A 12,113-nucleotide genomic window follows, 5' to 3' on the forward strand; every position below is an offset into this window, starting at 1 on the left:
GAAAGGCGGCCAAATGAGGTGTTAGCTTTAGGGATGATCAGTGAGATATACCTGCTGGAACGTGTGCTACGGGTGGGTGTTGTTATCGTGACCAGTGAACTGGCAGAGCTTTACCTAGCATAGACTTATAGATGACCTGGAGCCAGTGGGTCTGGCGACGAATATGTAGCGAGGGCCAGCCGACTAGAGCATACAGGTCGCAGTGGTGGGTGGTATAAGGTGATTTGGTAACAAAACTGATGGCACTGTGATAGACTGCATCCAGTTTGCTGAGTAGTATTGGAAGCTATTTTGTAGATGACATCGCCGAAGTCGAGGATCGGTAGGATAGTCAGTTTTACTAGGGTAAGTTTGGCAGCGTGAGTGAAGGAGGCTTTGTTGCGAAATAGAAAGCCGATTCTAGATTTGATTTTGGATTGGAAATGTTTAATATGAGTCTGGAAGGAGAGTTTACAGTCTAGCCAGACACCTAGGTATTTATAGTTGTCCACATATTCTAGGTCGGAACTGTCTAGGGTGGTGATGCTAGTCAGTCGGGCGGGCGGGTGCGGGCAGCGAACGGTTGAAAAGCACGCATTTGGTTTTACTAGAGTTTAAGAGCAGTTGGAGGCCACGGAAGGAGTGTTGTATGGCATTGAAGCTCGTTTGGAGGTTAGATAGCACAGTGTCCAAAGAAGGGCCAGAAGTATAGAATGGTGTCGTCTGCGTAGAGGTGGATCAGGGAATCGCCCGCAGCAAGAGCGACGTCATTGATATATACAGAGAAAAGAGTCAGCCCGAGAATTGAACCCTGTGGCACCCCCATAGAGACTGCCAGAGGTCCGGACAACATGCCCTCCGATTTGACACACTGAACTCTGTCTGCAAAGTAGTTGGTGAACCAGGCGAGGCAGTCATTAGAGAAACCAAGGCTATTGAGTCTGCCGATAAGAATACGGTGATTGACAGAGTCGAAAGCCTTGGCCAGGTCGATGAAGACGGCTGCACAGTACTGTCTTTTATCGATGGCGGTTATGATATCGTTTAGTACCTTGAGCGTGGCTGAGGTGCACCCGTGACTGGCTCGGAAACCGGATTGCACAGCGGAGAAGGTACGGTGGGATTCGAAATGGTCAGTGATCAATAACTTGGCTTTCGAAGACTTTAGATAGGCAGGGCAGGATGGATATAGGTCTGTAACAGTAAGAAATTTACGGACACTGAAAGCTCCAACCAAGTTTATTCACCCAAAGGATCAAACAGCTGGTCAGACAAATACATATTTTCACCAGAGGTAGTATATATACTCCAATTTGGGTGACGTTCTTCTTCTCTAAACATTACATCTCTATTGCTAGGCAGGAAATTAAGTGACGCCACGTGATTATCTTTCCTTCACTCAGCACATTCCAAGCTTAATTGTATCCACCATATACATTCCTCCTACAGATAACCATTAACTTCTGGTGTAGACCCTAGACTATGGCACCCCTCATGTCTCTACTATAACTGATGATTAACAATATTTAAAGTTTCAAAAACTGAACCCATCAAGACAAATTGCATTCCTTTGGTGAATTTGAAGAGCACAGGCCTGGATTTTCTCCCTTGATTTACAACAGTACGTGAGTTGTTAATCCCCACTAGTTATTTGCTTCCCCCTCTACGGGTGAGAGGGGGTCTGATTGAAGTTATTCATTGCAAACCTGATCTATTTGGATTCTTGTGGTCAGTCATGACACCATTGAAGGAGTGTAGGACGAGGCAGACCCACCTGTGACTCATAGATGTGCACCAGCTTGTCCAGGCAGGCTGTCACCATGACCTTATCCAAGATGGCCAATGCCGTGACTGCGTGGCTGTGAACCTTATAGATACAGACCAGCTCACCCGTCTAAGCATACATGCACACAGACAAAAGGAGAGAGGAAGGGACAGACAGGAAACAAATCAACTACATCCACAGCTTAAGTGACCGTTCCTTAATGCAGAAATGAATGTGTTATGATGATGCTGTGGAAAAGGAAAGGGGAAGGAAGGGTTTGAGTGTTACACTCACGTGGCTGTTGTGGGCTTGGATAGACGTGTCACTGGAGCCGCTAAAGAGTAGGTCATTCACCACCTGACGACAGACAATGAGGTAAGAAAGAACGGTCATACCTGGGACAGGCAGAGTCAGGAGTGTCCGTTCAAGATCCCCAACAAATTAACATGACGTTACATTAACATGCCAAGTGTTAAATCCATTGCCAAAAAGAAGTAAGAAAACCCATCGGGTTTGCATCACATTCAGACCGCTTCAGGGGAACAAACCCCTGAAATCCAAAGTGTCAGAGTGGGTAAAAGAAATGTGTTCTTGCTTAAAGGGTCGGGGCATTGTCTTATGTCAGATATCACGACGGCCGTCTGCGTTAGAAAGACACCATCTAACGGAAGACATTGGGATCGGGGTCAATTCAGAAATTGAAACGAAATTCCAATTCCAGTGGACTTCCTGAATGGAATTGACGTCTTCCTATGCTTCCTGGCTGATGTTTTGGTCACTTTTGAATGCTGGCGGTGCTTTCACTCTAGTGGTAGCATGAGACGGAGTCTACAACCCACACAAGTGGCTCAGGTAGTGCAGCTCATCCAGGATGGCACATCAATGCGAGCTGTGGCAAGAAGGTTTGCTGTGTCTGTCAGCGTAGTGTCCATGCACATTTGTGGCCTGCTGGAGGTCATTTTGCAGGGCTCTGGCAGTGCTCCTCCTTGCACAAAGGCGGAGGTAGCGGTCCTGCTGCTGGGTTGTTGCCCTCCTACGGCCTCCTACACGTCTCCTGATGTACTGGCCTGTCTCCTGGTAGCGCCTCCATGCTCTGGACACTACGCTGACAGACACAGCAAACCTTCTTGCCACAGCTCGCATTGATGTGCCATCCTGGATGAGCTGCACTACCTGAGCCACTTGTGTGGGTTGTAGACTCCGTCTCATGCTACCAATCCCAGGCTGTGTCACAGCTGGCCGTGACCGGGAGACCCATGAGGCTGGTCTTGGTGTGGCCCTCCAGCGAGCACAGCAGCAGGCTGCTCTTGGCATTGCGCACGCTGATGGTGCTGTCGTAGGAGGCCACCAGCAGCACCCTCCGTGAACGCCCTCCTGGGACGCGCCCAGGCAGCTCACCCCCCACGGGTTGTGGCACTCATCCAAGACTGCAGGGGAGATGGGGAGGGAGGGGGTAAGAGAATTAAAATGTTTGTATCATATTCTGACCCAAGCTATAACTAGGAACTACTATGTTGAATAGAGGTTAGGACCTGGACCCATCAAAGCGTCTCAGAAAAGGAGTGCCGATCTAGGATTGGTTGTGCCTTTTCGATCGTAATGAATACAATTATATGGATAGGGAGGACCTGATCTGCACTCTACTCGCAAAGAACACACAACAACAAGCCACCTAGGTAAGTAGATAAACTATCTATGGGGTTGTCAGAATTTTATATTCATCACTTGTTTTGTTTGCAGAGGAAAAGCAAATGTGAACTGTTCTACCAACTTCAAAGTGCACCTCGGTAGATCATTTTTGTCATGTTCAATATTTTTGGGGTGTGACACTTTATGAATACCTAGACTCATCCCTTGAGCTAAAAGCTGATCAAGGATCCATTTGCCAGGCCTACGTACAGAATGCTCCAGTGAATGTGCAGACACAGCACCTGGCCCGACAAAGATTTGCTCAAGGCACTTATTTGACTGAGAAGGGAGAGGAGAAAGATGAGCACAATAGGGATTTAATGAGATGAAAATTCACTCATCAAAAGATGAGACAATGTACATGGCATATATGTACAGGCCAGACAGAAACGACACCAGCCAGGCAGTTGATCTTGTTGGTGTGGCCTTCGAACACCGCCTGGCACTCTTTGCTCTGAAAACACACCAGGAAAACGTTAGGCTGTCTGTTTGTCCCTCATAAACCTGAAAGATTACTGCAGAGATCCGAGTGCTCCTCTTTCTTTTTCTGTGACAGTCAGGATGTATCGTGCCCCGGGTAAGATATATTTGGATGAAATACTGTAGGCAATGCCATTATCAGTGTATACTGCTCATGTAACGGATGTGAAATGGCTAGCTAGTTAGCGGTGGTGCGCGCTAATAGCCTTTCAATCGGTGACGTCACTTGCTCTGAGACCTTGAAGTAGTGGTTCCCCTTGCCCTGCAAGGGCCGCAGCTTTTGTGGAGCGATGGGTAACGATGCTTCGTGGGTGACTGTTGTTGATGTGTGCAGAGGGTCCCTGGTTCGCGCCCGGGTCGGGGCGAGGGGACGGACATAAAGTTAAACTGTTACATTGATGCTGTTGACCCGGATCACTGGTTGCTGTGGAAAAGGAGGAGGTCGAAAGGGGGGTGAGTGTAACGGATGTGAAATGGCTAGCTAGTTAGCGGTGGTGCGCGCTAATAGCGTTTCAATCGGTTACGTCACTCGCTTTTAGACCTTGAAGTAGTGGTTCCCCTTGCTCTACAAGGGCCGCGGCCTTTGTGGAGCGATGGGTAACGATGCTTCGTGGGTGACTGTTGTTGATGTGTGCAGAGGGTCCCTGGTTCGCGCCCGGGTCGGAGCGAGGGTACGGACTAAAGTTAAACTGTTACACTCACACTTCCCAACTGTCTCCCAACATTTATAAGAGACCCAGCATTAAGGCAAAAACAGTCTACACACATTAAATCATCCCTCTTCTTACTTAATTCCCTACACACAGGGCTCCAGATAAAATGTTTCAGTTATTCATTTGGTCACACTTTTTTTCCGCAGGGTCACGCAAAAACATTTGTATTAGCTTTCAAAGTAATTCACAGTGCTTTATTAAAAAGTCTAATAGACTACTGAGATGGTTTTCACACGTTGTTTCATAATATTTTCATGTTGTGATTCAAAATATTTTTATGTGCAACCTAATCCAGTGATTTTTATGCATTTGGGGTTGACAATTAGGCTATTGTTATAAAATACGGATCCAGAATTATCTGAAGGTAATTTTTTGTTGTTCAATAGAGATGAATGTCTGCATCTTCATGTGCACTTATAGGCACATTTATTTGGTGCTATTCACCACCTGAATAAGTGGAAACATAAAACACATTAGCTAGCCAACTATAAATACAATATCCACTGCTAGTTGCCAGTACATTTAATGTCCCCAAAAAACGTTGCAGTTGTAGTCTACCGCCTAACGAAGCCTATACAATCGCAATGGCCAATGAGTATTTCGTGCTCTGCGTATCTCAGTCGTATCAAATATCTCAGTTGTAAAATAGTTGCTATTGAGCTCAAATTGTGAGTTGAGAAATAATAAGTATACCTACAGAAATATGTGAACCTCCTTTTTTCAACTATGCCAACAAGATAGCTGTGTTTTCCCCGCAATTGCATGTAAATGTTATACTATCAGCATTAGTTTTACCCTGGGGAAGGAGAGTGGCTCGCTCGACACAGCATTTCAGTGCTATACTTACATGTATACACCTGCTATATTACGCACCACTGGCAATATGCTTGCGCCGTGTTGTGCCCTGAACATGTATACAGAATTCCCCCGTGGATCTGGAGGTCATGGACGGGGCCAGTGAGGCCCTCAGAGCTCCCTAGGGACGGCTCCTGCTCCTCAGCCACGTCAGCAGACTGAGCGGGGAGAGATGGAGGGTCAAACCAGGAAGCGGAGACATATCACAAACACGGGTTATCTAACAGACAGAAATCTGTACACCGTGTCGACGAACAAACAGACATACAAAACAATCATTCTTTATGGCATGAAAATTCATGTTTATGCATTACTGCCCATCTTTCATTTCAGCGAGAAAGAGGTGGAAGTGGACTCACTTGGAGTACTATTCTGCTCTTTCACAGTAAGAGAGGGTAACTTGCTTTTGCTAGGAAAACAAGCCACATGTATTTCACACGCAGTACCATTAGGGAGAAAATTCAAGAGAGAAGGATTGTAATGCAATGGTGTTGGTGTAGGGGAGGTAGGTGCAGGTAGGCTCACTTTGGTGAAAGTGGGATGGGTAGAGGTGTGGGACAGAGGACAGTGGAGGGAGGGTTCACAAGGGGGTAGGGAATGACAGGACTGCGGGAGGGGGCAGGGCAAGACTGGCTGTTGAGAGAGAGGCTCTTCTTTGATGGGCAGGTTCACTGAGGGGGTGGGGTTAAGGATGGACATGACTGAGGAAGTGGAGGGGTATGCCAGGGTCAGTTAGGAAAGGGGAGAGAGGGCGTCGCAGACGTGGTTACAGGGGGGGGAGGGGAAGGAATGAGGGAGGTGTCCAGGGCCTGTAGGGAGCCGCTCAGCTCCTCCTCCATCAGAGAACTGGCTAGCAACTGGTCAACCTGGAAATTCTCTATAGAACAGGGGATGGGGTTGGTGGGGATACAACTGACCATACAGACAAAGTGGTGGAAGCCGATTTAGAGACTTTTGAGACGCAACTACAGAGACCAAAGACAAATATCCCACGTTGACAGCACAGTTACAGCAGGGAAGTAACAATCTGGGCATATTTCAGGAAGGAGGGCACCACTAGATGAGGCAACTTGTTTGACTTCACCTTTTGACTTCTTCCTACTCTGATCCACACTAAGAGCATCAAGCAATTCACTACCCTGACAGAGGAAAATCAAAAGAGAAAAAGTGTCACGGCCGTCAAAAGAAGAGGACCAAAGTGCAGCGCTATAGTGCCACTATCAAAGATAACTTCCCACAATGACAACAGAGGAAAAGGCTGCCTAAGTATGATTCCCAATCAGAGACAACGATAGACAGCTGTCCCTGATTAGAAATACAAAAACATAGAAATCAGAACATAGAATGCCCACCCCAAATCACACCCTGACCAAACCAAAATGGAGACATAAAAAGGCTCTCTAAGGTCAGGGCGTGACAAAAAGAGTGCAGTGACATTAACCCTAGCCGGCACAGTTAACAATAAAGAGACTTTAGGGTGTTCGTCTTCAGCTCCTACTTTAATATAAAGTCGGAGGAGCAGGAGCCTGATTGTCCAATAACTCTACTACTACTATACCCCTACTGCTTTTCGCTTATTCTTTTTCCTCTATGTGTTCAACTCGCTCTGTTCACTGTTCACTCCTGCATTTCCGTAACGCTCGTGCTCTGATTCAGTCTTTACATATTACAGACACAGGGGCCTAGGAGGACCTGCTATCCCACGATACAATGCTAGGCTTCTCCGAGCCATGTGTCCGAGCATCTGGCGGTCGCTCTCTGACGACATCAAGTGTGGATATGGCTGCAGGACTCTGTCTGGGAAGGCAGACTCCCATAGGAAGCCCTCTGTTAGGGGGAGGTCCTCATCTTCGTCCAGGACCAGGTCCTCAGGGTTGGATAGGGAGTTTCCAGCTCAATGCCAAACCTGCAACATGAAAAACAATAGCAGAACTTTTCACCTTCCAATAACAGCATAGCGGGAAAACCGGACGCATTCTTTCAGATGTTATCTTTATTGTTAAACTGCATAGTTACAGAATGGCCCAGAATAATCATCTGATTATTGCATGTGAAGGACTATATGGGCTGGTTTCCTGAACCTAGATTAACCCTAGTAATGGACTAAAAACTATTCTCAATAAAGAATTTCCATTGAAAGTGTGTTTCAGTCGAGGTCTAGGCTTAGTCTGGTGTAACCAGCCTGATCACGTACGTAAAGTAAAACAGAATGGTGAATGCAGTGATCAGGCTCGCGCCACCAGGCCAGGCAGGAAATTCCACCACTTTTCAACCTCCTTTTCATCATCTCTAGCACAATACCAGTGTCTACATATCAGAAAACGGCACAGTTCTACAAAAATATAAAGTTCAAAAGTTCTACCCAATGACATCATCAAAAGTTTAAACACAATTTTTTTTTACAGTGATTTTCAAACACTATGAGATTTGTGGTGATGTGGGATGCAAGAAAATACCCTCCCTCTGGCTAGAAACTCGTTGCCGGTTTTGAAAATCAGTTTTTTTTAAACGTTTAATCCTACCCTGTGATGTCACAAAAGCATTTTTTAGGACCTTTCTTCTTATCTTTTTAACCACAGATCTTAAAAATGCGCTGTTTTTACATGCAGACACTGGTTTGTTGCAGACACAGAATTGCCCTTCAACCTAAGTATAGGAAACAGGTCCTAAGGTTCTCTCAGCGACAGTGAAACTCCCTCACCTGGGCATGCCTTTGACCTTCTCCTGCTTCTTCCAGTTGGCCTCCTGGTACATAACCCTCCAGTTCCCCTTCCTCTGTGATTCTGCCAAGCTCAGTTACCAGGCAGAGGTCACGTTTTACCATAAGCTACAGATCTGGTAGTGATAACCTGTGGGGAATGCAGGGAGGGGAGGCTGGTGAACTGGCTGGAGTGTGGAAGTGTGGCCGCCTCCCCCACACTCGGTCCTCTGTTAGGCCCTACTTGGCCTCTGCCCCCTGAGTGGCCCTGAGTTGGGGTGAGAGTCGGGATGAAGGGGGAGGCTTTGGGGAGCTCCCGCACCCCCAGGGCCCAACGGACCTGACGCAGCGTCACCGTGACGTCCACGACCCATATCCGGCCCGTGTCGCTGACCCAAGGGACCTGAGCTTTAAGGTAGAGACTGGGGCATAAGTATTACCTGAAAAACCCTCCCATGGACCGAAGATGATGGCTCCCTTAGGAGGTAGGTGATCACTAGTGAAATCCATATCCTGGGTCTCTTTGGAGTATGGAGGTGGGCATACTGGGTCTCTGCCCACAGAACTTGTACCCAAATGACTCGTGTTAGGCCACCTCGGATGGCCTGGTGGTGGTGTCACAGGTTTTACTCCAACTCCTCTTATGCAATGTACTAACCCTGCTAGGTTTGAAGCCCCTTCCTCTGTCTTTAATGCCCAGGCTCTGGAAGTTAGGATTGCCAGACATTGGAGGATTGTCGTCACTGCAAACTTGCTGGGGCAATGTGTGTTGTTCATTATAAATCCACGTTCTACCTGGGGCTTGCCTAAACTCTGACCAGGGAGACTGAACTCTACTCTGCTGACTGGGATGCAGCCATCCTTGTCTCCTGGCAAGCCTTGTTCTCTACCATCTTACCACTTGGTGGCTGTGATAATGTCTTCTGCTGGGGTTGCTTCTGTGACTTCTCTTTGGCCTGTTTTGGCGTTTTCGGTTTCGCTTGTTTCCGTGCTTTTAGTTTTGCTACTTGCGGTATCACATTCAGTGCCTGTTCCCTTGGCTGCTAGCGAACTTTCCACTTTCCGGGTTTAGCTGTGCTTCCGTTTTTATCTTTTTGGTAACCAAAATGTTACCCAACTGCAAACAAAAACAAGCATTTCTTATTAGACAATTTCAGAGAGTATTTCCCCACGTTCTTCTGTTTTGTGTCTAATGAACATGGCCCTGAAAAAGGTGTGTCTGTGCTGGAGTCCGTTTCTCATCTTACTAATGGTCTTTCTTTACTACCTAGAAGATGTGTGTAAAAACTGTGACCATGTCGTAGCCAGGCATGAGTATACCTTCTCTGTGGTGGACAATTATCAGGTAAGGACCTTGTCTTTTGTCGGTAAATCCTCACTAGATAACAGTACAATAATATCCTCTTTACACCACTGAGCATAGCTGAGCCAAGCCAAGCTGAGCTGTAGGTCTACTGCGCTGACCTGGTTACTCACCCAAGAACAATGTAAGAATAGAGAATATATCCTTGCCAGCACAGTAAGGTTCAGGTGGGCACAATGGTGTGAAAAGAGTATAAGACTTCCATACCAATCGTTCCACAATATTTTAACTAGAAGTTGTGCACCAACCGAGGTGAACCATTTTGCAAACCCCACCATACCATGAGACATCCATGCCTTTATCACCGGAAAGGATAAACTGCTGAGTTTGATATAGTTTAAAAGCTTACAAAGCAGGGTTGTCAAACTATTGTATAATTTCTTGAAAAAAAAAATGATTTAATACAATTGACAAACGCTTAGGCCCTACTTTACATCATCTGAGGTTTTTGTGTTGTGCCTACCATCGTTTGAGACACAACATGCTCTTGAATGCAGAAATATCTCATTTATACAACGGACCTATCCCTTCAGACCACTTCAATTTAGCTGATACACCATTAACATTTTTACTTCTAATTACTACCGTAAAAATGTCTGCTGTCAAATGTCAACTTAAATGTCTATTCTATTATGTATATTTCTATGATTTCAATAGGTTTCCTATGGAGGATTGACAGTATCATTTAAAACAGATATTCACATTCAAAACATTTTCTGATGTGTAGACCATGGAGATAGAGGACTCATCTTTGTATCTGTGCCATCATAGCATCTGTGACCGCATTGGCAGCGCCATTGAGGTTATCTCCATTTAAGTAGTACATTTTCTTCTTCGTGATTGCCTGAGCCTTCCTGATGACCTGGTTGGACATGACTCCAACAGAGTCACCAGGAGGGATCAGCCAATGAAGTTGTAAATCCCACCCAGTTGACTACATTAAAATGGTGGAAGCTCTCTATGGAGCTGTCCATGCTAATACAGCCTTTTGGCCACTAGGGGCCTTTGTCATTCTCTATGGTGTGGACCTCCAACAGTCTTTGCAGTAACATTTAAAAGTTGACATTTCTATTTTATTCCAATTTGAGTACATTTATCAGCCAAAACATGACACCCACTCTGTATTCAAGAGCATGTTGTATCTCAACCGATGGCAGGCACAACACAAAACCTCAGATGATGTAAAATAGGGTCTAAGCGACAACATATGCAAATATGAAAAAACGTTTTTAGAATGATGTTCAGGTAAAAATGTTAATTTAATTAAAAATCAAGAAATTGTGGTGGGGTATGCAAAATGGGTCAACTTTGAGCATCTTTCATTATCTCTTGAATGTGTTGGAGATCAGGTCCAAAAAGTCACTTTCTGAGCACTTCTACAAAGGGCAAATATGTATCGAAGGTTTCGTTCAAATGAAAGGGGTGCTTTCAAAAAGTGATTGAATTCAAGTGGATTTACCCTATAGTACGTTTTTAAAATGTAACATCGAGATGGGAAAACGTGTTTTTTATTCAGTTGAACATGTGGTCTTTATGAAAGAATGTTAAAAAATTAAGTGAATGTCCCTTTTTTTTTTAACCAAGTTAAACTTCTCAAAGGCACCAAATTGGTGGAATGACCCAACTATAAATAATGACATTTGTCCATGGTGGGTGTTACTATGCTAAATACCACATAGCTGCATTGACTATTCCCTGTGACTTCTCTCCTGACGGCAACGTCATGGTCCTCTGTCCACTCCACGAGTACACGATGGCTGTGTGGGAAGGCGGAGGACTCCATCAGTGTGCTGCCAGACGATCCCAGGAAAACGGCCCCTCTTCTAGAACTCAGACTACAATGATAAGACAGACGACCAGGCGTAAACAATCAAGAACTGCGCGCTCAACATGAACCATAAGTCCTATGGCAGAGAGATGCACTATTAGTGTTCTAGAATACAGAGCAGACATTTTAGAACACATACTGTATCAAACCCAAAACCAAGCATCTCTATTTATGACTCTGTCCAGATGTAACATTTCACTTAAAGCACAGAGCTCATTCTTTACCACAGACTTATCATCAACAGTATGTGTAAGCAAAGTCTACATAACATAGAACATGTTACTCTTTATTGACCACAGACATAATACAGTCTACTAGAATTGGACTGTATGGCTCGGGTTTACTTTGTAACAGCCCAAAGCCCCTAGCCCCTATCAGAGATTCATCTTGGCCAATCAGAAGGCAAGGAGGAGCTTCTGCCATATTGCATTTACCTATGGATATACATCACGTTTGAGGTTTTGGGGGTTAGGGGTTGTTTGGGGACAGGGCCTAGGTTTCCAGACAAATACATGTTTTAGGGCTTAGAACCCTTATTGGTTCAGAACAGACTGCTGCTCAGGAGAAACAACTGTTACAGATCACATCTGTTTAATTAAATAGCTTTGACCGTATAGTTTTTTTATATGAATATTAAGTGAAACAAATGTTTGTTTTTGGGAGGGGGGGTGGAACTTGACACCTTGTACACATTTGTTGGTTACATAATAAAGACAAAAGGGTAGGTAGCCTACTACATTGAA

Source organism: Salvelinus alpinus, chromosome 8 (assembly GCF_045679555.1).
Source record: "Salvelinus alpinus chromosome 8, SLU_Salpinus.1, whole genome shotgun sequence".
Classification (NCBI taxonomy): Eukaryota; Metazoa; Chordata; class Actinopteri; order Salmoniformes; family Salmonidae; genus Salvelinus; species Salvelinus alpinus.